The 21,807-nt window shown below is 56.1% G+C and overlaps 1 pseudogene; it reads right to left on the minus strand.

Moving 5' to 3' along the window:
* The window catches only part of LOC102504647, a 95,130-nt pseudogene that overhangs the window by 72,727 nt on the left and 596 nt on the right, over nt 1-21,807 (minus strand).

Raw genomic sequence — 21,807 nt, forward strand, 5'->3', positions numbered from 1 at the left:
AACAGAAGTTACACAAGAATATAAGGAATAACACAGCTGTTTGCCTGTGAGTTTTAAACATTCAGTTTTGTAGGAAACAAAAGCAATTCATGACATGAAGATTTAGGTGGGCATATCATGGGGAAAGCCCAAAACAATGAGGTGTATAGGACATGTGCACCATTTCCTGAATAGAAACCAAGAGGAATCAGGAAGCCCTCACAGAACAGCTAAATCGCATCTCTAGGACAGAGCCTGGTAGAGTCACACAGAACTTCTTGCACCTCAACATGGAACTGATCAGTGAAATGATTCCATCCATCTGAGAATAGTAGGGAAGGAAGAAAGTCACTAGACGTGATGACACATGTCCCAGCAACAGCTGTGCAGGCCGGCTCCCCAGGACCAGACAGCCACTGGGACAGCTCAGCAGGGGCCCAGTGTACACAGATGACACAGAGGGCCAGGGAAGCGTCATTCCACATTCCACCACCTCCTAACTCCTTGGCAGTAGAAGACTCAAAACAACTGACACACTCATGGAGAAAATGGAGAGACCTTGCATGGCTACCAATTTGGGAACAAAGAATTAAGCTGTAAATCAAGTGAGTTATTTAAAATTATAGACCAGTCCCCATCTTACATAAATCAGTTCGTAGACAGACTGGCACAAGTATATGGGAAATGTGGTCCCCGCATTGTTTTCCTAGACAGTGTTCCACGGTCAAATAGGTTTGGGAAATGCTGTCTTTTCCTTTAGGACATCAAAATGCCCATTAACATATTAATGTCTTAGAGAAGACCCACAGTACGGACACCCAGTATGTTCCCCATTTATCTGACCTGGGAGAGCCTTTTGGAGTAACTCTGTTCATGAATGATCCTGGGAAGACATATTAGTAAGCAGTGCTCTCAATTTATCTTAAGTCATAATTTTGCTGTTCCACTCACCTACTCAAAAACCTTCAATGAGTTTCAATGGATCTTTAGATTTGGTTTTCAGAAAACTTTCTTTTTTAAGAGCCTCCACAATGCAATCTGCCCTGGTCATCAGATGTCACTGTTTCCCTGTGTAGCTCCTTTACTTTAGCTACGTCAAACTCTTCACTTTCCTTAACAAGATACATTCATGTTGCTAAATATATTCCTTAACTCCCCGTGGTCTCTACATGCCCACAAACTAGGTGGCCATCTGGGTTCTACTCTCCCAGAAATGTCACACAGCTGCCCCTGACCATCTCAGCTCAAAGTAGCTGTTCTCTGATAATGCACGAGCATGTCACCCTGTTACAAGTCGCCTTCTATGGTGCTTTGCCGGCAGGAATTATGCCAGTATGTTTACATATCATTCAACAAATCCAAACTCCTGTGGTGAATGATTGTATTTTTGCATTAGTTTTATCTTACTTTTAGTGGCTGGCTAAATGTCTACCCCTAAAAATGAATGAACATGTGCACTTTTCTGAGAGTAGAAACTTTTCACACATTGGGAATGACTGCAAATTTTAAAACTAAAGAGGCAGAACACAGCACACACGGAATTTCAGTGGGCCTCAGTAAGACATCAGTCTGACTAAGTTTGTTAGAGAGCACGTCCCAGTGTTTACTATTCACAAGTCCTGGGAAGTACTATTTCTATTCATCATGTAAAAAATCAGGTATTGGTGTGATGTATTTGTGAAGAATTGTATGCATGTGTGAAATTTCTATTAAATAGCAACAATTCCATAATGAAAGGGATAAAAACCATGGCTGGACAATGCACCTGTCAGTTGTTGAGCCAAGAAAGACATGCAAAAGTCCCTCAAATCTGAAAAGGAGATAGAAATCACAATAAAGAAAAGCTGAAATTCAACTACTTTGTCCAATGCAACTCCTACAGGATATTCTTGCCATGGGAACATAGTTAATAAATGTTCCTTTCACTCTCAGGACACTCAAGCACAATACATCCTTGGAAAAGTCAATTTACTACTTTTATGAAACATGCTACAAACTGATAAACTGTACAACGACCAAACTGTCTAATCTAGAATGAATGTAATGCAATTAGACTTTCTGATACTAGTCTTGATCACTGCTCCTAAGATCTGTGTAATTATCCGTCAACCTGCACTCAGTAGTGTAATTACAGTTAAACATTCTGAAAATTGTATTCCAAAAAGAAAGCTATTCATACGATATCTTTATTTGAGAAAACTAATTTTCTCCATGGTCATTAATTACTGTGATATACTCAATGGTATATATATATGTGTGTATATATATATTCCACTCAATATACACATTCAATAATATATTCACATATTATAAAATATATATTATACATAAATATACATATATATACTTACACACTCAACTTTTTATTCCATAAAAGCAACATGTAAGAACTTGGGGGATAGAGTATGTAGTTGTACAAAAAGCCATCTTTTTCCAGAAAACATTAGGCATTGTCTTTCCTATTTCTCCGTAACTCCTTCTATTCTGGCCAAATGAGCCACTAAGTACTCTAAAGATCTGTATTGAATGGTGACTGTTTTCCACTTTTGCGCTTTTCATGCCCGCAGCATAATTGGTGGTAGGAAGAAACTGATTTCTCTTCAGCCCTAGACCTACATGTCAGTATTCATTCGGTTGCCTTAGCCTTTCCAAAGAACAAAACCATTCCTTTGTCACGTGAAAGAAACACTAGCAAACAAAACTGTCAAAAGAGAGATCAAATTCCCTAACAAAACTGTCAAAAGAGAGATCAAATTCCCTAAAATGGAAAAAGAAACTACTTTGTAACACTGGGAGTTTTTCCAAAACGTAAAGGAATGAGACTAGTAGGGGGGTGGTGGGAGGTGTCGGCACCAGCCTGATCCAGCCCGGCCATGAGGTCAGCCTTCCGGGGGGGGGATCAGCAACCAGGGTGCTCACCACCAACCCTGGTGCTGCCACCTCCACACCTGCTGTTCCCTTGCCTGCTCATTGCTTAAACCAAAGCCACTCAGCTCAGCTGGGAGCAGTGTAACTGCAGGTGGACCTGCCCCTGGGCAGGGGGAGGGCCTGTGGGGGGTGGGGGGCAGGCTGGGTTCAGTCTGGGGAACAAAGGAGTCTAACTCGGGGTTCAAGCAGGGAGAGGGCAGAGCCTGGGGACTTGGGGACACAGACAGACATTTGACGAGTGATAGACCATCCCTGCAGCCATCAGGACAAGGTTTGTCACTGCAATGAGGACAGGGAAGGTATGGATCCCGAGGCCAAGTACCCCCAATGTTGGCTGTGTTGGAGGCACAGACACTGGAAGCGGACTCTGAGGGCTTCACAGGTTTCCTCTGCCGGAAGGGCACCTGTGAGCTCTTGAGAGGAGCTGAGGCCTCACCTGCCTGCACACCTGGCTGCCTTGGAGAGACTGGGGAAGGGCAAGGGGGCCAAGTTCTGAGGGGATTTGGGAGGGAGAGCCCCAGGCTTGCTGCTGGACAGAGCATCCTGCTAACTAGACTGGCACTTGCCATCTACCTCTACAGGGACTGGATCACGCTGCCAACTGCCATTTAACTCTGCTTGGATTCAACTGTGAGCCACTGCAGCCTCCGACCTCCAACACACCCTGAAAGGAGTCCAGGATGGAGGTCAGGAATGAGGCGCTCTGTGCTCTAAGAACACTGGTGGAACAGCCCTTCAGATAGTTAGATGTTTTCATGAGATTTTATGAGCCTAAATTCTTGTGTCTCCTCCAACCTAGAAAACACTAAATTCATCAATAGTGACAACTACTCCCCCTGACGAGGAACTAGCCTCTGCCTAGGTGTGTGCTTGACTGCACACACAACCCCCTCTTCACTGAAACCACATGTAACAGCCTGCTCTCCCCTGCCTCCTCAGAACAGCTTCTCACAGCTTTCTGGGATGCTGTCTCCCAGGCTATAGTCCTCATTTAACCCCCAATAAAACTTACCCCACAACTCTCATGTGTGGTTTTACTTTAGTCGACAGTCCCTAAATAGACTCAGCGGTGGGGCCATGGGGATCCCCAGGCTTATGGCGCCCAGCCCAGGAGACACCAGAGGAAGATGGGGCAGGGGACTGGGTGCCCCCAGAAGGTGTCCCGTGATCAGGCAGGATTGGCCCCCACAGTGGTGGAGGGTCAGCAACGTGGGCAGGGGGTGAGTTCGGTGGAAGCGGGAGCAGAGGACGTGCAGACTCCGAGGTCTGCTGCCCTCGCTCTCTGAGGCCCTTCAATCCCTGCCGACCCCCTACCTTACCAGTTTGATACAACAGTTCCGACTCCCAGCCCCGTTACCTTTCACACAACCACAGCACCCTGAGCCTGGTCTGCTGCCCGAAATGCTGCTAGCCCACCCACCCAACAAATGGTCCCCGGGATCCTTCATGGAGGCCACTAGGACAAGGACAAGTGAGTTAGTAACACACATTTCCAAACCACGTAACCTGGGGCTGACGGACGCTGGGCAGAGGGCCGCAGGGCAGGTCCTCACAGAGGGGTTACCTGCAGGTGGCGGGACAGGACCCGGGAATGCAATGGCAAAGGTTATGTGTCAGGAGAGGCTTAGCAGCAGATCGCACACTGGCTGGCACCTCCTCTCCTGGGACACACCTCTACTGCCCACATTGCTGCCACATTTGACCTAGTTCCCTGCAATCAAGCAATAGTCCATCCCCTGCTTGGGGGACATTCATCTCTGAGTCCTTAGGGAGGCCAGTGCCTGCACGAGGCTGACATCATCCTAGGCATTGGCGGCCATGAGGGAGCAGGTGGGGGTGAGGGTGATGCTCACTCATAGGGGCCCCTTCCCCACCTACACTAAGGCACATCCTAGACAACACTAGGCCCCACCCAGCAAGGGAGAAGCTGCTGTCCTCCCCGCCCTCCACTCTCACTCGTTTCCACGTTTGTATGGCCAACCCCAGCAAGGAGCGCTCCCGGCCCGGCACCACGGCAGAACAGAAGTGACCTTGCACTTGCACCTGTTGACCACTTCCGAGGCTCAGGGTGGATGCCCCAGGTTTCCATCCTGCTTGCAGGAAGCCACTGTTCCCCCTGTGGGCTGTGGTCCCCACAAATGGGAGTCCCCTTGGACTGTTGTCCCCCACAGGATCTGGTCCCCTAGGAGCTGTGGCCCTCCCTGCCGTCTGAGGGGCTGGGTCTACAACGCTGTCTCCCGTGGTCCCGCAGCCAGCAGCCCTGGTACCTTGAGAGCAGGCCCTCCCAGGACCAGCTGCTTAGAGACTCTGGGGGACCAGGGCTTTGCCAACTCACGGCACAGGGCCCCTGGCATCCCACCACGACAAGCACCTCCTTGACCATCCGGAGACCCTGGTGCCCAGGGCGGCCTCAGGGCACAGGCTGCTGAGGCCGTGGTGGCGTCTGCGTCCCCACGCTCAGCAGGCCTGCTCTGGAGACTGGTCCTGACCGGGGGTCCTACCCTCCGGGGGCCAGCAGCTGGGCCAAGTCACCAACCAGCAGCCTAGAGCCCAGCAGACCGGCCCGGTGGCCACCATCCTCCTCGTCCCCAGAGCAGGAGTCTGCAGCTGGCCGACTATGGGGTCAAATCGCAGCTCAACTTCTCACGGTCCAGATCTGGACACTGTCTCACCTTCCTCCTCCTGTGGAGGGAGGGACCCAGAACCCATCTTTTCTGTCATCTGAAGGCTGTTGGGAGGGTCATGAGGGGACAGCACCCCGAGGCCTGTGGGGAGGGGAGCCAGGCTGGCTGGGGCTGGCTGGGGCCTGCAGCCTGGCAGGTTCCCAGACAGCACTGGCAGGTCTGCAGGGCACCAGGCTGTCCGCTGCCGGCCACCTCCCGGGAGTACATGAGCCCAGGCTACTGGCTGCCCCCCAGGGCTCCTGCTCTGAGGACTAATTAGCTCATCAGGCTCGCAGAGGAGGGGAGGACAAGAAGCTCTGCCCACTCTGCTGAGGGGTTCAGGCAGGATCTACCCCCTGCAGCCTCAAGCCACAGAGGGCACCAGGAGGCCTCCGCCCCTGGTCCAGAGAACCAGCAGCTCGGGCTAGCAGCCCAGGAGGCGGGCAGCTGCTGGGCTCAGTCAGAACCTACAGGATGGCAACAGTCCCCCCAGCGAAGGACTCACCCGTATCCAGTGTCGCCTGGGTCCGCAGGCCCTGGCAACTGGAATCAGGTGAACATGCACGGACTCCTGACCTCCAGCACATGGACAGGAAGCTTCTCCGTGCCCCCTCCCCCATCTCAATATCAACACCTTTCTGTGCATTCTGTCATTTAATCTTGGAAATAATCCACAGCTCAGCTGTGCAGATACAGAAACTGAGGCTGAGAGGTGATAGAATTGCAGGCACCACACAGCAAAACAGTATGAGAGTAGGAATTCCAGTTTTTATCTATCTCACCAACTCACTTTTCCTCCACCCCACCAAAGCCTACAACATCTGAGCTGTAAAATCAGGACTGCGAAACACAGACCTGAAAGGGACCCTCAAGGATGGTCTAACCCCCAGACAAGGTGGAGGGGGGCCTCCCTAAGGACAATTCCACACCAGGGCAGAGCCCCATCAATGGAGGTTTCCCAGGCCATTTGCAGAGCCTTCCAGGCTTCCCTGGGCATCAGCCAAGGACTGGCATCCCACCACGAGCAGGGCATGTGGGTTGCGGTCTCTGACCGGAGGACCATCACTTGTATTTTTAGGCATACCCTGATGGGGCAAAGGTCAGGGGTCCCTCAGCCCTCCTTCTTTAAGTTAGGCCTCTAGGACACATCCTCTTATACACACAACATCTGGAAGTTCTTCCCCATGTATGACTGCAATCCTTCCTGCTGCAGGGGACACCTGTTACCATTGCTGTAACACAAGCAGCTCCTTCCTTCCTCGAGCACACAGTGACTGCTCGCGCATGCGGGAGACCTTTTACTACCTCTTGTCTGAACTTCAGAAACTCGCGATACTTGGGTCATGGATCCAGGCCCCCACTCCTGGGCTCAGACCTGAGGAATCTACGTCAGTGACATCTGCTCTTCCCTACCCACCAGGTCCAGGGTGACAGAAGGAAATGGGCAGGGGCCCCTCCCTGCATGACCTGAGGGGAGGTTGCAGGGGACCTCGGACCCCTCAAATCAGAGCTCCCAGACAAGAGACTGTGCTTTTCCCATCAGACCAAAGTTTCCAGGGAGGCCCAGCCACTGCCCACCCGTCTGCAGGCCACCAGTTCCTCACATAGGCTCCTCCAACCCTCCTCTGGCCAAAGCCCCCATGTCAGAAAACCCCCCATGTCACAAAACCCCCCATGTCACAAAAACCCCCATGTCACGAAATCTCAGGGGCAACCACCTGTCCCTTTTGCTCCACTTCTGAGCTCTTCTTCTGCCCTCAGTCAGCACCCCAGGGCCTGACCCTCGGCTGAGACCCGAGTTGCTCCCCAGCCCTCGGATCCCTTGGTCGGTCCTGAATGCAGCAAGCAATCTTCTTCCACCCCCATGCCATGCCCATCCATCCACTGCCTCCCTGGACAGCCGGCCTCCCGATCCTACATCCCCGCATGCCAAGTTGTCTTTGAAAGCGTGCTAAGCCAGTCACTGCCATGGTAAGCTGTCCCTCTGCTAGCTGTCTGAGGCCTGCACACCCGCCAGCTGCATACCACCAGTGGGTCTTCCCACCTCTGCCCAGTTCTCCCACCACGTGATGGCCTTATGTTCCTGCTGGCATCCTCCGGTGGGGGTGGGGGACCGGGATCTGGCTTACCCAGCCCATTGCCTGAACCCCAGTAGGGGCAGACTGCCCAGCCAACACTTGCTATGGGGGGACAAGTGAGGCCCCGCAGCCAGGCAGCATGGCCCCTTTCTGTCCCTGCAACCTAGTGGCAACCTCCAGGACCCCTCCCTTCGTCCTCCCTCTCATACCCATAGACCTATCAGCAACCAGCCGTCCCGTCAAAATTCACCACGACTCTCACTGCTGTTTTCCAATCTGTGGTCACCACCCTGGTGGGACCCACAGCCGGCCTCCGCCCTGCCTGCCTCTGCCTGTCCCCACTTCACTGCCATCATTGGAAATATGTCAGGACACATGCTCTCTCAAAACTTTCCTGCAGCTCCCTCCTCATTCACAGCAAAGGTCATGCTGCTCTCAGGGACCCCACAGGCCCCAGGGACTGGCCCACCTTCCCTGACTCTCCCAACTTTCCCCCTCAAGTACACCCATCCAGCCACACTCACACGGGGAACCCAAGCTCCCTGCAATCCCGCCCTCAGAGACCTGCCTCCTTCCAACTTCAGCCCCTGTGCACGGCCACAGCCTTACCCTGGGTCCCAGGTGAGGTCGCTCAGAGAAGACAGCCTGGTTCCTGTCACCAGCTGCCAGAGGGGAGTAGCCTGGCCCCCACCCAGCTCAGAACGCCCCCTAGGGGACCTCCCCTGGGGCCCTGGTGTGTCAGAGCCTAGGAGGAGGCTCAGCCTGCGGCTCCATTGCCGTCCTGCTCCCTGCAGAGCTCTCTGCTGGTCCAGCCCAGCCCCAGGATGGGGAACTGGACAGCAAAGGCGAAGGCTGGCCACTCAGGGCCAAAGTGCCTCCCCTGGGAAGTAAGCACACATCATGGCCCCGCGTGCTGTTCAGGGACACAACAGGGATACAGGGCTCAGCACAGGGCCCGGCACGCTCATGGGAGATCAGGGGACAGTAACACACACTGTGCGTGCAGAGTGCAGCCTACCTGCCTGCCCACTGAGCCTGGGCCTTCCCGGCATTCAGGATGGCTCCTGCAGGCCCTCAAAGCAGGGGTTATTTTAGGACTGTGTGCATCAGGGTCCCCTAGGGTTTCGTGGGCTAATTCACACTGGAGTGGGAAGGACTCTATCTGTCCTCCTACACAGCATAAGGAAGCCAAAGTGGGCCAGCTAGCCCCAGTGAAGGAACAGGGAGTGGGCAACGTGTCCTTGTAGGTAGGGGCTTCTAGGAGTCCCTCAAAACTCCTCAGCTGGGCCTTTGGGCTCCCGAAACCACCCATGCCAGGTACAAGGCCCGCTAAATCGCGCTTCATATGTCCACAGTGCCAACCGCCCACCTCTGCCTATCGACTTCCGACCCACAGACTAAGGCTTGAGCTGGGTTGCCTCCTTCAGGGAACCCACCTGGAGAAGCTGGGAGTTCCTAAGCACTGTACCTGGCTCCTTCAACAGCTCCTACCCAGCTGCTGTGCTGGGGCTTCCTGCCTCGAGGCCACCTCCCGCAGTAGCTGGAGCTCATCAGGGCTCTCAGGTCCCCCCGGCAGCTCAGGCAGCCCTGCCCCCATACACGACAGCTGGGATGGAGTCGCTCGGGACTCAGAACACAGGGGCCCTCTCCTGTTTCCAGGCCTTGATCTTGGCTGTTCCCTCTGGTACATCCCCTCCTGTCCCCTGGCTGAATCAAATTCATCCTTCAGGGCTCTCCCGAGGCCTTGCCATCTCCTGGAAGCCTCCTCAATCTCCCACTCTGTGCCCAGCTCCCCTCTGACCACTAGCCTGTGAGAACCCCCCTCCCTGGGCAGGCTCACGTCTGCCTCCCCAGATCAGTACCATGTCCTCTCTTGTTGAGGAACTGGGGGCTATGCTTGTGACCCGAGGGGACCCAGGGGGTGGAGACCTGCCTGACTTCGGTCTTTCTGAGTGAGCTGATGGGTGAGAGCCATGCACCCTCAGGCCTGTGTCCCTGCCCATGGGGGCAGGCTCTCCAGGCACTGACAATCTCTAAGGCTCACTTAGCATCCATGGGTCGGTGATCAGGGCAAGGCTTCTCATGTAGCCCAGGATGCCAATCTCCTGGCTCCCACCTGGTGCCTGCCATGCTCTGAGTCAGAGCTTCCAGCCGCAGGGCTGCCCCAAGGCTGGAAACCTGGCCATCCTGGGGGTGTGGTGACTCTTCACCTGACCCACCCCACCCACTTGGACAGGGCCACAGAGGCCCAAGGCAGCCTTCCAGGTAGAACAGGGCCCCTGCAGAAGTGGGGCACCTCAGCTCCCCAGCCCTGCAAACAAGTGGGCTGCACTGGGGGAGCCAGGGTCCCGACAACACCAGGGCACCTGCTGACTATGCCCAGCTGAATGGATTACACCCCTGCCTGGCCCTTTACCCTCACTCAGACCTTCACCTGGTGCACGTCTGGCCCACCTCTGTCAGGCCTGCCTCCTACTCGTGCCAGCTGTGGGCCCTCGACACCCACACTCCCTCTCGCTCCAACCACTGGTGCAGCTCGACCTCAAGCTGATAGATCACTCAGCAAGTGCATCCCTGGCCTTCCTGGTCAGGCTCCGTGCTGGGTGCTGGGCACCTTCACAGGTGCCAGTAGATCCCAAACCTCCCCACCCATGCCAGTTCAGCTCTGTCTCCTCCAAGACACCTTCCCAGGCTGCGTGGCCCCATGAGCTCTCCCCTCTGCCCTCCCACCCAGCCCCCTCACCTACTCCGCCTCATTAACGGCCCAGGGTGTGTCCTGGTTCCCATGAGGAGGGGGGCTTCATATTGTAACAGAGGAGAACAAATCTTACTCCAAATCCGGGCTACTCCTTCAGTTTTAACCACTGTGCATTGTTTTCCAGGCTTAGCCTTGTTTGTTATTCACCTTTTGGGAAACAATGTTGTCTTTAGCCTGAAATAGACAGGAGAGCCTATTCTTAGAGCTCTGACCTTTAAGGATGTCAGCACTTCTGCACTGATGTAGAGATAGCAAGTTGCAAAATAGAGAATAATCTTTCTTTTGTTGGAGGTTTAAAGGAACACCAAGGCCTGACCCACATGGACGGCTGCAGAACAAAGCAATCCCACAGCAAGAAGTTTGCAACAACGAACCCCACCCGCTCGCCCTCTCGCTCTCTCTTTTTTTTTTTTTTTTATATTAAAGGAGCCTGTATTCTGACTGGAGTAGGATGGTTCTCCAAGACATTGTTCTGCCATCCTCTCAGTCGGCTGGGTTTCCAAATAAAGTCACTATTCCTTGCCCCAACACCTCGTCTCCCGATTCACTGGCCTGTCATGTGGCGAGCAGAGCGAGTTTGGACTCTGTAACAATTTCCCCCAAACTGTTGAGATGACCCCCAACACCACCTTAACTGTCACCACAGCCTCCACCCTCACGGCTATCACTGAAACCACTGCCACCACCACCACCATGGCGAGCACCCCACAACTGCCCTGCACACCCAACAACAGGGCAGGCATCCTCCCAGAGCTGCCCTGTGCTGTTCCCCAGCCTGACAAGCAGATCCCGTGAGCTCAGGGGCTGTTCACACTCACTGCCTACGCTGACTGTGAGGCCAACCCAACACTCAAGTCACTTGTGAACACCCCACTGATAGGACTGCACGCCCCCACGACTGACAGGGGGCCCACAGGGTCGGAAAACACAGGGACCAGACGCAGCCCCACAGGAGACTCCTGTGCCCTGAACTCCACCCGGGAAAGCTCCCCACACCCAGATGCCACCTGCCCCTGCCAAACCAGTGTATCCCGACCTTCACTGCACATGTCTGTGCTGGTCCCACCACACAGGACCCCGCCCCAGCCCTGTACACACCAGGGCCACCACTGGCCCAGCAGCAGCCAACAGTGCCCTTTAGCCAGCACGGGAGAAATCGGGCTGGGAACTGGCCGCCTCTGACAGTGAGCTGGACACCCTTCCACTTGTCCTCCTTGGCCTGCCCCTAACTGCACTCTCCAAGGAAACAAGGGACAGGGATGGGGCAAGGCTGTTAAAGGGACCAGGACATGCACTTGGGTGAGGACACCAGGGAGGGGGCTGGGCCTGGGTCCTGAGCATCCCAGAACAGCTCCATAAGACAGGGCCGAGGTCTTCCCAGGCACGGAGAGAGCACAGACTGGCATGACCCATGCGGCCACCCTGGGCCTGTCAATGGCATTTGGTGCCCCAGTCTCCTGAGCCAGGAGTTTCTACAGGTGCTTGCAGTGGGGTCAGGTTTTGAGAAAGGTCCCAACAGACTATGCGGGAAGGTCACACCCTCCACCAGCCAGTCCCAGTGTCTGCTCTGCCAGCTCAGTAAGGGTGCCAAGTGCCACTAATTAGGGAAACCCCGACCCAATGGGACACAAGGCACTTAAAGGACTTCCCAGAGTTATAGTTGCTGTGCACATTGACCCAGGAGAACAGGACACGGTGGGTATGGAACTCTGTCCTTCCTGGAGCCCACATGGGATTAGCGTCAGACAGAACACCTCCTGAAACACCAGCATAGCAGGATGAGCACCGTGGACGGTGTCTGCCCCAGGCCTGGCCTGTACGACGTCCCTACGCTGGGCCTCACCTCCACCATTTTCAAGTGATGGCACAGTAGGTGATTTCAAAGGATCTTGACAGCTCTCATTTCTGTGCTCTATGTAACTCTGGGTTATTCATTTTTAAAATGGAAACTGCAAAACCCATGCAGCCGCCATGAGTGAAAGAGCCAACAAGCTGTCTGACCAGAACCACAGAACTGAGCTCCCTGGATGCGCTCCTGGCCCTCCTTAATGCCAGCACCAGTCCATCCTTCCTGGGGCCGTCCTCCACTCACCCACCCAAACATCTGGGAATTCTGCAAAGATCCCCCTTTCCCTTTCTAATGGCCCTGCTCCCAAGGCCCTCACTGCCATGGGCCAGGCTGGTGAAGGGGTGTTTGGGGGAACGGGACATGAGCCCTGTTGGGAGAAGTCACCTCATGTGTACATGTTGAGCCCGTGTGTGTAAGTGTGTGTGTACAACTGGTGGTCAGACAGGCAGGGGTTTTGTGCTGTGGGTGGAAACCTTACTCAGACTTTCCAAGATGAGTATGTCACAAGGCTGACAGTTGCACATGGCTGGAAGAAGGGGCAGCCGTCTAAGCACGTAACACACTCATACTTACACACGAACGTGCACAAGGGACTCCAGATGAGACACGGGGTCAGGGCTCAATGTGTGGCCAGTGGCCAGGACCAGGGTTCAGTCTGAGTCTGGAATCTATGCTCCATCAGTGACCAGGGGCAGACTCATGGATCAAAGTCCTGGATCAAAAGATCAACTACTGCTGAGATGATAGTCATATCACTGATGGCTCTCAGACCCCAGTGGTCCCCACACACACACAAAATTCAGGAGACACCTGAAACCCTTTCTCATACAAACACACACAAACACAGGCCCATGACAGCACAGAATCAATCTCGGGGCTCACTGGTGGACAGACCTCGGGAATCCTGTCCCTGGTACCCACTTTAGAAAATGCTTGGTTTCACCGAGTCCATTTATCTGAGGAATGGCCCACCTTGGGCATGGAAGGAGGTTCTGTCCCACAAAGAGCAGAACAAAGGGGAAAGACCTGGGGAAGGGCAGAGACAGCCGCCTGCCTCGCGTCCCCTACCCGATGGCCTGGGGGTCCCGAAGGAGACCCTGGGCAGCCTCAGGGACAACTGACATCAGGTGTCAACTGCCTTAAACATGGGCACAGCCCCTGACCCAGAACTTACTCCCAGGGAACCAGGCACACTTGTGCACACACACAGCGGCGATGACCCTAGGGGACTGCCACAACCCTGTCACCCAACAGAAGCCACAGGGCAGGATAGAACACGTGCTCCGCCACATGGTGCAGAATCAAAATGAGGGAAAATATGGTCATCCATGCAGACAAAAGGCCAGAGAAGTCACACCATCCCGCGACATGGGCTTTCTTCACTTTACTTCTGTGGACTTGCAATATGCTACCCAGAAATGTATTGTTCTATAAACAAAACACGGCAGGGGGGTGGGCGGCAACCACAGCTGGGAACACACAGTCTCCAAGAGGGGGAGGACAGGGACCCACAATACACTTGGTTTACAAAAAAACAAAAACAGAGACTCAGAGAGGGTCACTTCCTGAATGTGGCACAGCAAAAACACAAGTCCAAACCTGCATCCACTCTTCAAGTAAGAGGGGCAAAGGAAATCAACACTTTGATGTACGAAGCCCCTTCTGGGAGCCCACTCTGCCTTTTCCACACCCATCATTCCACAGGGCAGCACGGGGATTAAGACCACCACGTTCACAGCCGACTTCCCACTTAGTGGTCCTGCAAGCCCATGGCTACTGTGTTAACTTCTCTGTGCCTCAGGTTCCCACGTGTCAATGGGTGGCTCCGTGGGGCATCACACTAAAGGGCTTCATCCAGGTGCTGGCTCCTGCTGAACTCTCAGGACACGGTGGTCCTGAGCCCCCGCCCCCACCCACCTGTACAGCCCTGGCTTCAGGGTATGGGCTGCCTGGGCATGGTCTGGACCGTATGTCCTGTACTGACAGCTCCTTGGGCCAGCATCTCAAGGACAGGAGTCCCCCACGACACCCAGCCCTCAGTCCTCACCTGTGGCATTGTGAGGACACCGGATTGTGGCCACCTCTCTGGCCAGGATCTCCTTCCAGAGCACAGCACCAAAGCTGTCCTCATCACAGATCTCACAGGGCTCTGCCAGGGGGCCAGGGACATGAGTGGGGGTGGGTACAGGAAGAGGGGTGGGGAGCTGGCAGCAGGGCCAGGAAGGCCAAGACCCTCCAGGAAATCCACCTTCACAAGGAGGCGTCATTTCCCAGGAGAGCTGAGCCCCAAGCCCACCCAGTCTCTCAGGATGTCCCTCCCCAGAGTCCACCTATGGGGTGGGAGGACCATCACTGGGACACTGCTGGGTGCTGCATTGCTGGTGCTCATCTTGGGGGCTCTGGCTGGCTGCTCCCACAAAGAAGGGCCCCAAGCAGGCATGTGCCCCCTGCTGTGTGCCACCACCACGTGACAGTGCATCTGCACCCCCGACGTCCAGGCTGCCACTTCACATCCACAGTGGGATGCCACCACGCACAGAGGACAAGGGATGGGGACAATGAGGGTACAGGTACAGGAGCCACAGGGATGCAGACACAAGGACGAAGGGGCAGGAAGCCATGAGAAGAAACTGAGACCCCGAGAGTGGGAGCCAAGCTCACCTCGATACAGGATAAAACAAATGCCTCAAATGCACTCATCCCCTCACCATCACCCCACTGCCCCCGGCATCCCCAGGGACACTGCAATGTCCCACAATCATGCCCCAAGGGGTCTAGACCCCCCCTCATGGCTCATGTCCACCAGGTCGCCCACCCACAGGTCCCTCGGCACGGCCCTAACCTGGGCACTGTTGCAGGAAGCAGTCTCGAGTTTCCATGCAGTGGCCCTGGGACTCGGCGCCCCTGTACTAAGGACCGTTGCACTCCCGTGCGCCCTGCTGCCACACAGGGAGCAGCTGGCAGAGCACAGGCTCCACCTTCTCTTTCAGAGGATGATCCCTCCCAAGCAGGGATCTAGGACACAGCATCCTGGTGGTCAGGAGACGAGTGTGGGCCTCGACTGAATTAGTAATGGGGTGTGACGCAGAGGCCGGCTGGGCAGGGAAGGGCAGAGATGCCAGGGAAGTTGGGGTCCTTCCCCACCCAACTTCCCCCTGGAGGCTTGGTGCCTTCCAGTTCTGTCTACAGGCAGCTGGGGCAGAGTCTGCACTGCTTTGCATCCAGGTCCCCAGTGTAGGGACTAGAAACAGAGCTGGAGCCCCAGCTAGGTCTAAAAAGTGAATGAATGAATGAACGAATGAATGAACAAAAGACACCCCCGCCCATCGCAGCACTGCCTTACAGAACAGGGGCCCAGTGACGGGGTTGAGGATGGTGCTCGGGCTCTTTCCTGGGCACAGGTCCTCACGCCCTGCTGCACCCTCCCCGTGGTCCTCGGTCCAGATTCCTCTGAGCATCAGTCTCCTCCTCATCCCACTCTTCCCACAGCCATGACCTGTGAGCTCTTTCTCCCACGTCCTCCAGGGACAGCAGGAGTGATCAAGCTCTCACAGCTGCTGGCTGAGCACCAGGCTGAGACTCCCCCAAACCCAGCAGACTGGCTGCTGAGGGCCTCCTGGCCCCTCCGGCCACCCTCCTTCAGCCCTCTCCTGGGTCTTATCAATTCTGGCCCTGTCCCCCCAGCAGTCATGACCTCATGGTCCCAAAGACCTGAGCCCCTTAGTAGCCCCAGTGTCACGGAGGACATGGTAATGGACAGCCCCTAAACACTGGGGAGCCACTGAGGAGTGAGGAGTAGAGAGGCCTCACATCTGGGGCCCGCACTCCAGTCTATGCTGATGGGCTCGGGAGGAGGCTGCTTTACACAGGCTTTCTGTCCAGAGGCCACACTTGAGGTTTCCAGATCACTCCCTCTGTGAGGGACCCTGGTGCCACCATCCTATTTATCCTCAGGGTGGCCCTGGGGCCCCCACCCTCCCAGCAAAGCAGGGTCAGAGCGACCTCAACAAGGGCACACAGTCTCACCACGCACCTACTGTGGGCCAGGTTCAGGCCAGGCCGGGCACCCTGCATGTGCTGACATGGCACCCATGTACCAGGAACCAAGGAGATGGCACTGCCAAGGCCCAGCTCTGGGACCCACGCTAAACCTGGGCCACTGCCCCACGCCACCTACTCCCCCGGGGCTGGAGCAGGGGAGCCGGGCTGCCTGAGGGCAGGTCACACCTGGCCTGGCAAGAGGGTTCCGATGCCTCTTGGAGCCTGGCTTCTCTGTGGCCCCAGGGAGCAGACCCACCTCCTGGGGTGAGAATGAGGACTGCACAGACCCCAGAGGGTGGGCTCTGGAGCCGAAGGGCCAGGTTCACTTGGTGGGCCTGTAAAGTACATCCCACCCCGGCCTAACACCCCACATCTGAGGACAGACTGATGCCCGAAATGGTGGGAGATGACAGGTGTGGGCACGCTGCTGGGATCAGAGTTGATCCCAGGGAACCCACTTTGATGGGCAGCAGGTTCAGTGTCCAGGTGCTCTGTCCTGGGGAGGGCGGCTGGAAAGGTACAGAGTCCCCTCCCAGCGGTCCCCGTGCCTGTGCTGGGAACTGACCATCAAGGGGGCCTGATGAATTAACTGCAGGCTGGGAAGGGACACCCATAGCTCCCCCTATTTGGAAGGCGGGGCTCCTTCTCCCTGCTGAGTGATGTAGCAACTGAGAATTCCACAGCCCCCACGCCCTTATAGAAACTTCTTCTCTCACAGAGCCCACTCTCCCATGAATTTCACTCCCCTGAACCCAGGGTCCCTCTGCCAGACAAGGGACAGGTAGGAGGGGTGGCTCCACCCTTACTGGGGTGGGCATCCACCGAGCTGGACCCCTGAGCTCCCAGCTGTGCAGCAGAGGCCCAGGGAGGACTTGCCAGAGGTCACAGGGCACAGGCAGGGCTGAGTCCTGTATGGATCCTGATTATCAGGGCCCGAGAGACTGGTTCTAAGCCCCATTCTGGGTCTGGGCACTATGCTATGTGATCCCACAAGGGAGGCCTCTCTGCTCTCATTGTTCAGATGGGAAGATCTGAGCCTGCTCACATGAAGTGATGCCCTGCTTCCCAGACTGAGAAGGGGGCCAAGTTGGACTGCGCCCCCCGGTCTTCAAGGAAGGTTGCTCCCCTCAAGGTTGGCTCTCTGGGAGGAATCCTGAACAAAGGAGTCCTGACTGCTCCCTGCACCTGCTCTGTGCTGGTCACCTCAGTATACAGAAGCCTTGAGTCTCAGTCCACCCAGGAACCAAATGTTCACCCTACCTACAGCAGACACAACTGAGACTCAATGAGGCATGCTCCAGACAGCCAGGAGGGTCTTCCCTGGAGACGGCATCGAGGCCCAAGTCTCAGAAGATAGGTGAAGACATGGTCTGAAGAATACTACACAAATAGGACTTCACTCTGAACTGGGAATGTCACGGAAGGACCCTGGGGGCTGGGCCCAGAAGGGGAGCATAACAGGGCCTGGCGGAAGGCGGGGAGCCCCAAGACTGCCTCCATGCCGTCGGCACACGGCAGGTGAGCGGCTCTGAAGGTATGACAGCTGAAGCTGCCCAGACAGGGGGCCTTCATCACTGCCACTTCGCTTGGTTTACATCAACAGCCCCATGACCAAGCCCATTTCGCAGAAGCAGAGAGACCAAATCCAAATTATCCACCAGGCTGACAAGGAGAGAAGCTGGGATCAAACCCAGGATCAGATTCCAAGTGCTCCACTCGCTGGCCCCCAGACTAAGCCTGCCTGCCAAAACCAACCACAGGGCCCCCCACCTGGCACTCTGCACCTCAGTGATCTCCCCTGCTCAGCCATCCCATCCCATCACGCTGAGACAAAGGGACAGAGGCCTGAGGTCCAGGAGACAGAATTGACAGCAGGGTCAGGGTGGGCACGTCCTGCCCATCCCACCTTGGTGGCCCAGCCCAGGTCCCAAGCAGAAGCCTGAGTGACATGGAAACTGGCAGTGGGTGGGAGAGAGAGGATGCCCCTTGGTTCCCATGGCAACTGCTGCAGAACTGAGTCTTTCAGGATAGACTCAGCTTAGGACTCAGCTGCTAAAACACCCTTTATTTCAGGGCTGGTTACCTCAGTGACCCAGGTGGTGATGATATGGTGGGAGAAGGGGGGGGAGAGGAGGAGTCAGATCAGGAGAGGCCACCAGGGGGAGACCAGCTCAGAGGACAGACTGCCCCCAGGTTAGACATGACCCTGGTAACACACTAGGCATCGATGTTCATTAAAGACTGACCTCGGATCCTGGACACAGGGTGCTGTCCCCCATCACAGACAAGCCCTGATCCTTGGCCATGCTCCCAGCACGAAGGGACACTCAGCGAGTGGTGGCTGCTAGTTCTGTTATCATTGTTATATCTTTAACGTGGGTCCCACTCACAGCTGACACCTGACAAATGTTATTCAGACTAATGTATCCACAATGGGAGGAGACCTCGAAAGGACTCCTGGGGCCCACAGTGCTGGGCGGAGGCTATCAGGACCGCCTTTGCTGGGTGGCCACAGGGCTCCTGGGCTGGGTGGGCTATGAGGGGGCAGCAGAGGAGTGGGCAAGGCTGGGGGTGGGCTGCCCCTCCAGGCCCAGAAGGAAGCAGCCATTATTCCCTGGCTCAATGCCCTCACTGTCTGGAAGCCACATTTCCATCTCATTACTGGATGAATGGAGCCAATTAAAGGCGGCCAGGCAGCCTTGGCCACCCAGGAGAGAGGGCACATAGTAAGGGGGCTCCCAGCCTCCTTCCAACCCTGGGGCCACAGCCTGGAGGCTGTGGCCTCCTTGGCCCCTGTGGCCCCAGTGGGCCAGGATGAGGGCCCTGGGAGAGGCCCTCATCATATTATGCCTTCCTGCTTTCTGGGCAGAGCTCTCCTGAGCCCAGCAGGTGGTGCAGCAGAGGCAGTGGGTCAGCCCCTGTCCATTCCTGCCCTGCCCTCGCCCACCAGGCTGGTTCCCCAGCCATCCAGGGTGTGTTCCAGGGCCTCTGAAGTTAGGGCTTGTCCTGGGTCATGGGAGTTCCTCCTCAGCTCTTGCATGGATGTGCAAACGAGGACCACAGGGGACAGGACAGCTCTCTGAATTCCCCCACCCAATCCCCAGTTAACCCCCACCCCGGCCCCCATGGGTCCTAACGTGGCCCATCTGGTCAAAACAGGAAAATGCAAAAAGACTATCAGGAGAGAGAGAGAGACACTGAGCTGCGAGGCCTGCGGAGCAGGATGGTGGCTGCACAGGTGCCGTCAGGCAGGGATGGAGGTGGAGGAGATGGGACAGTTGCTCTGGCCCAAGAAACACTTGCCAGCCAGATGTCTGACGTGGCCACGTGGCATCTGGACAGGCCAGGTGGGGGCACGGCTGAAAGTGGGCCATGGTTTGGCCTGGGCCTCCTGCTGACTCCCAGCTGGCCTGGGGATGGAGGGACACGTGACCCAGCCTCCCCTAACCAGTGTGAGGGGTGAAGCTCCCTGGCACAGGCTCAGCCAGCAAGATCTGGGGCCGGGCACCTGCCTGTCTCAGCTGTGTGTCTTCTGAATGACTGCTGGACCTCTCTGGTCTGCATGCCACCCCACCTTGGCACATGTGTACACACACACCCCCCTCCCAGTAGAGTGCTGAGCAGGAGACACCCCGGGCAGGGACCACCAGGTGACAAGAGACGGCTCTGCCCTCTTTCTCCCCCTTACAAGCTGTGTGACCCTGGCTGATGCCTTAACCTCTCTGTATTAATCCAGGGCCTCCCGTGTGCCGGGTTTTATCAGCCAGCAGGGCAAACTCCCCTCCCCTGCTGGCATGAAAGAGAATAAGGACAGAGAATTTATCCAGTGTTCACAGGTGATGTCTTGTGGGAAGAGAAAAACAGACGGTGCGGCTAGAGTGCAGCTGAGGCTGCTGCCACTTGAAGCAGCATGGTCAGGGGGTCAGGATGGCCAGGGCATGAGCAAGCTGAAGGAAGGGGCCCTGTGGGTGTGTGGGTAAGAGTGTTGCAGCCCAGGGAACAGCCTGTGCAAAAGGCCCTGCGCAGTGGCTGAGCCATCCCCAGGCTGCTGGGAGGAGTAAACTGGTTGACAGGTGGTGCTTCCTGCACAAGGAGACAGTCAGACGCAGCTGCGGTCACCACCACCAATGTGATGTTTACTCCCAAAGTCTCAGAGCATCAAGGCCTTCAGAGTCCCGGGCACGCGCATGGGGGTCTCAACTGCCCCTAGGCCAGGTGACCATGTCCTATCCTGCAGCTGAGCTCCCCACTTCACATCATGGCAGCCCCAGCCCACAGGCCCTGCCAGCCGTCTTCCCCCAAGGCCCCCAGCCCTGCCAAACAGCCTCGATATGTGCTTTGTCACAAATGCTGAAATCGGCCTACGCACACTCACGCACTGCGGATGTGAGTACCTCCCACCCTCACACACGCACAGAAGAACGCAATGCACACACTGCACATACTGACATGCTGGAAGGGGGCAGGTGTGACCGATGATGTGCACACATGTGCCCCATACACTGCACATATGCAAACAGACCCCTTGCACACACAACACCCTGGGGTAAGAAAGGGAGCTGCCCCAGCCAAGACGTAGTGACCTCAGCATCGCGCAGCCCGAAGATCTGCCCTCAGGCCTCCCACCCCAGTGCTGGGGGCCCTGATACACGGATGCAAGATCGGGATTTTCTGATGTTTCCTGGATGCCACAGTGCACCCTCAGTCTGGGCCACGTCTAACCTCCTCTCCTGATCCTCTACGGCAACTGGCTGCTTAAACACGTTTCTAATCTGGGGTCCTCTGCCTGGGGGCCATCAATAGAAGCAGGTCCAGGATAACCGGCTTCCTCTTAGCTTATTATTAACCACACTTAGCCTATTCTGTGCCTCTACACATGCTATTCTGTGGGATCCATCAGTGCCACTGGCTCAGGAGAAGCCAAGGGCCCTGGACCATGTCACCTAGCCCCGTGATGACCTGCTGGCAGGAACGCTCAGCCCAGATGGGCCACTGCTGCCCTCCCTGCCCTGGCTAAAGCTCCAGCCTCCTGAAACATCCTGGGATTCCTGCAAATGGGGGATCCCCTCCAAGTGTCTGCAGGGCTCCCAACCTACCCTGCTGACATGGAGGCCGTCCGGAGTCCGAGTCCACTGATCATGCCTTCCTGCACAGATGCCCCTCTCACCAAGGAAACCTAACTGCTAAGAAGGTGGACTGTGCCCCAGTCCCTCCTTGCTGGGACCCACCCAGCACACTGGTACACCTGCCTTTCCCTCTGATGGCCACAAGGCTTGCCCGCATCTCTTCCAGAACCTTAAAAACCCCCTGACCAAGTCACCCCAACTCCAGATGACATGCAGTCCCAACACCAGGGAACCCCCACACCCCACACCTGACTCCTTCTTGTGTTTGGGTGTTAGTGCCTCCTCCCTCCCCCGACCAGGAAGGCTGCACCAGGACACAAAGGACTTTCCTTGTGCCTCTTCACCGCCCCTCGTCCCTGAAGCAGAACACCTACCAGGAGCTGGG

Source organism: Camelus ferus, chromosome 24 (assembly GCF_009834535.1).
Source record: "Camelus ferus isolate YT-003-E chromosome 24, BCGSAC_Cfer_1.0, whole genome shotgun sequence".
NCBI classification, from domain to species: domain Eukaryota; kingdom Metazoa; phylum Chordata; class Mammalia; order Artiodactyla; family Camelidae; genus Camelus; species Camelus ferus.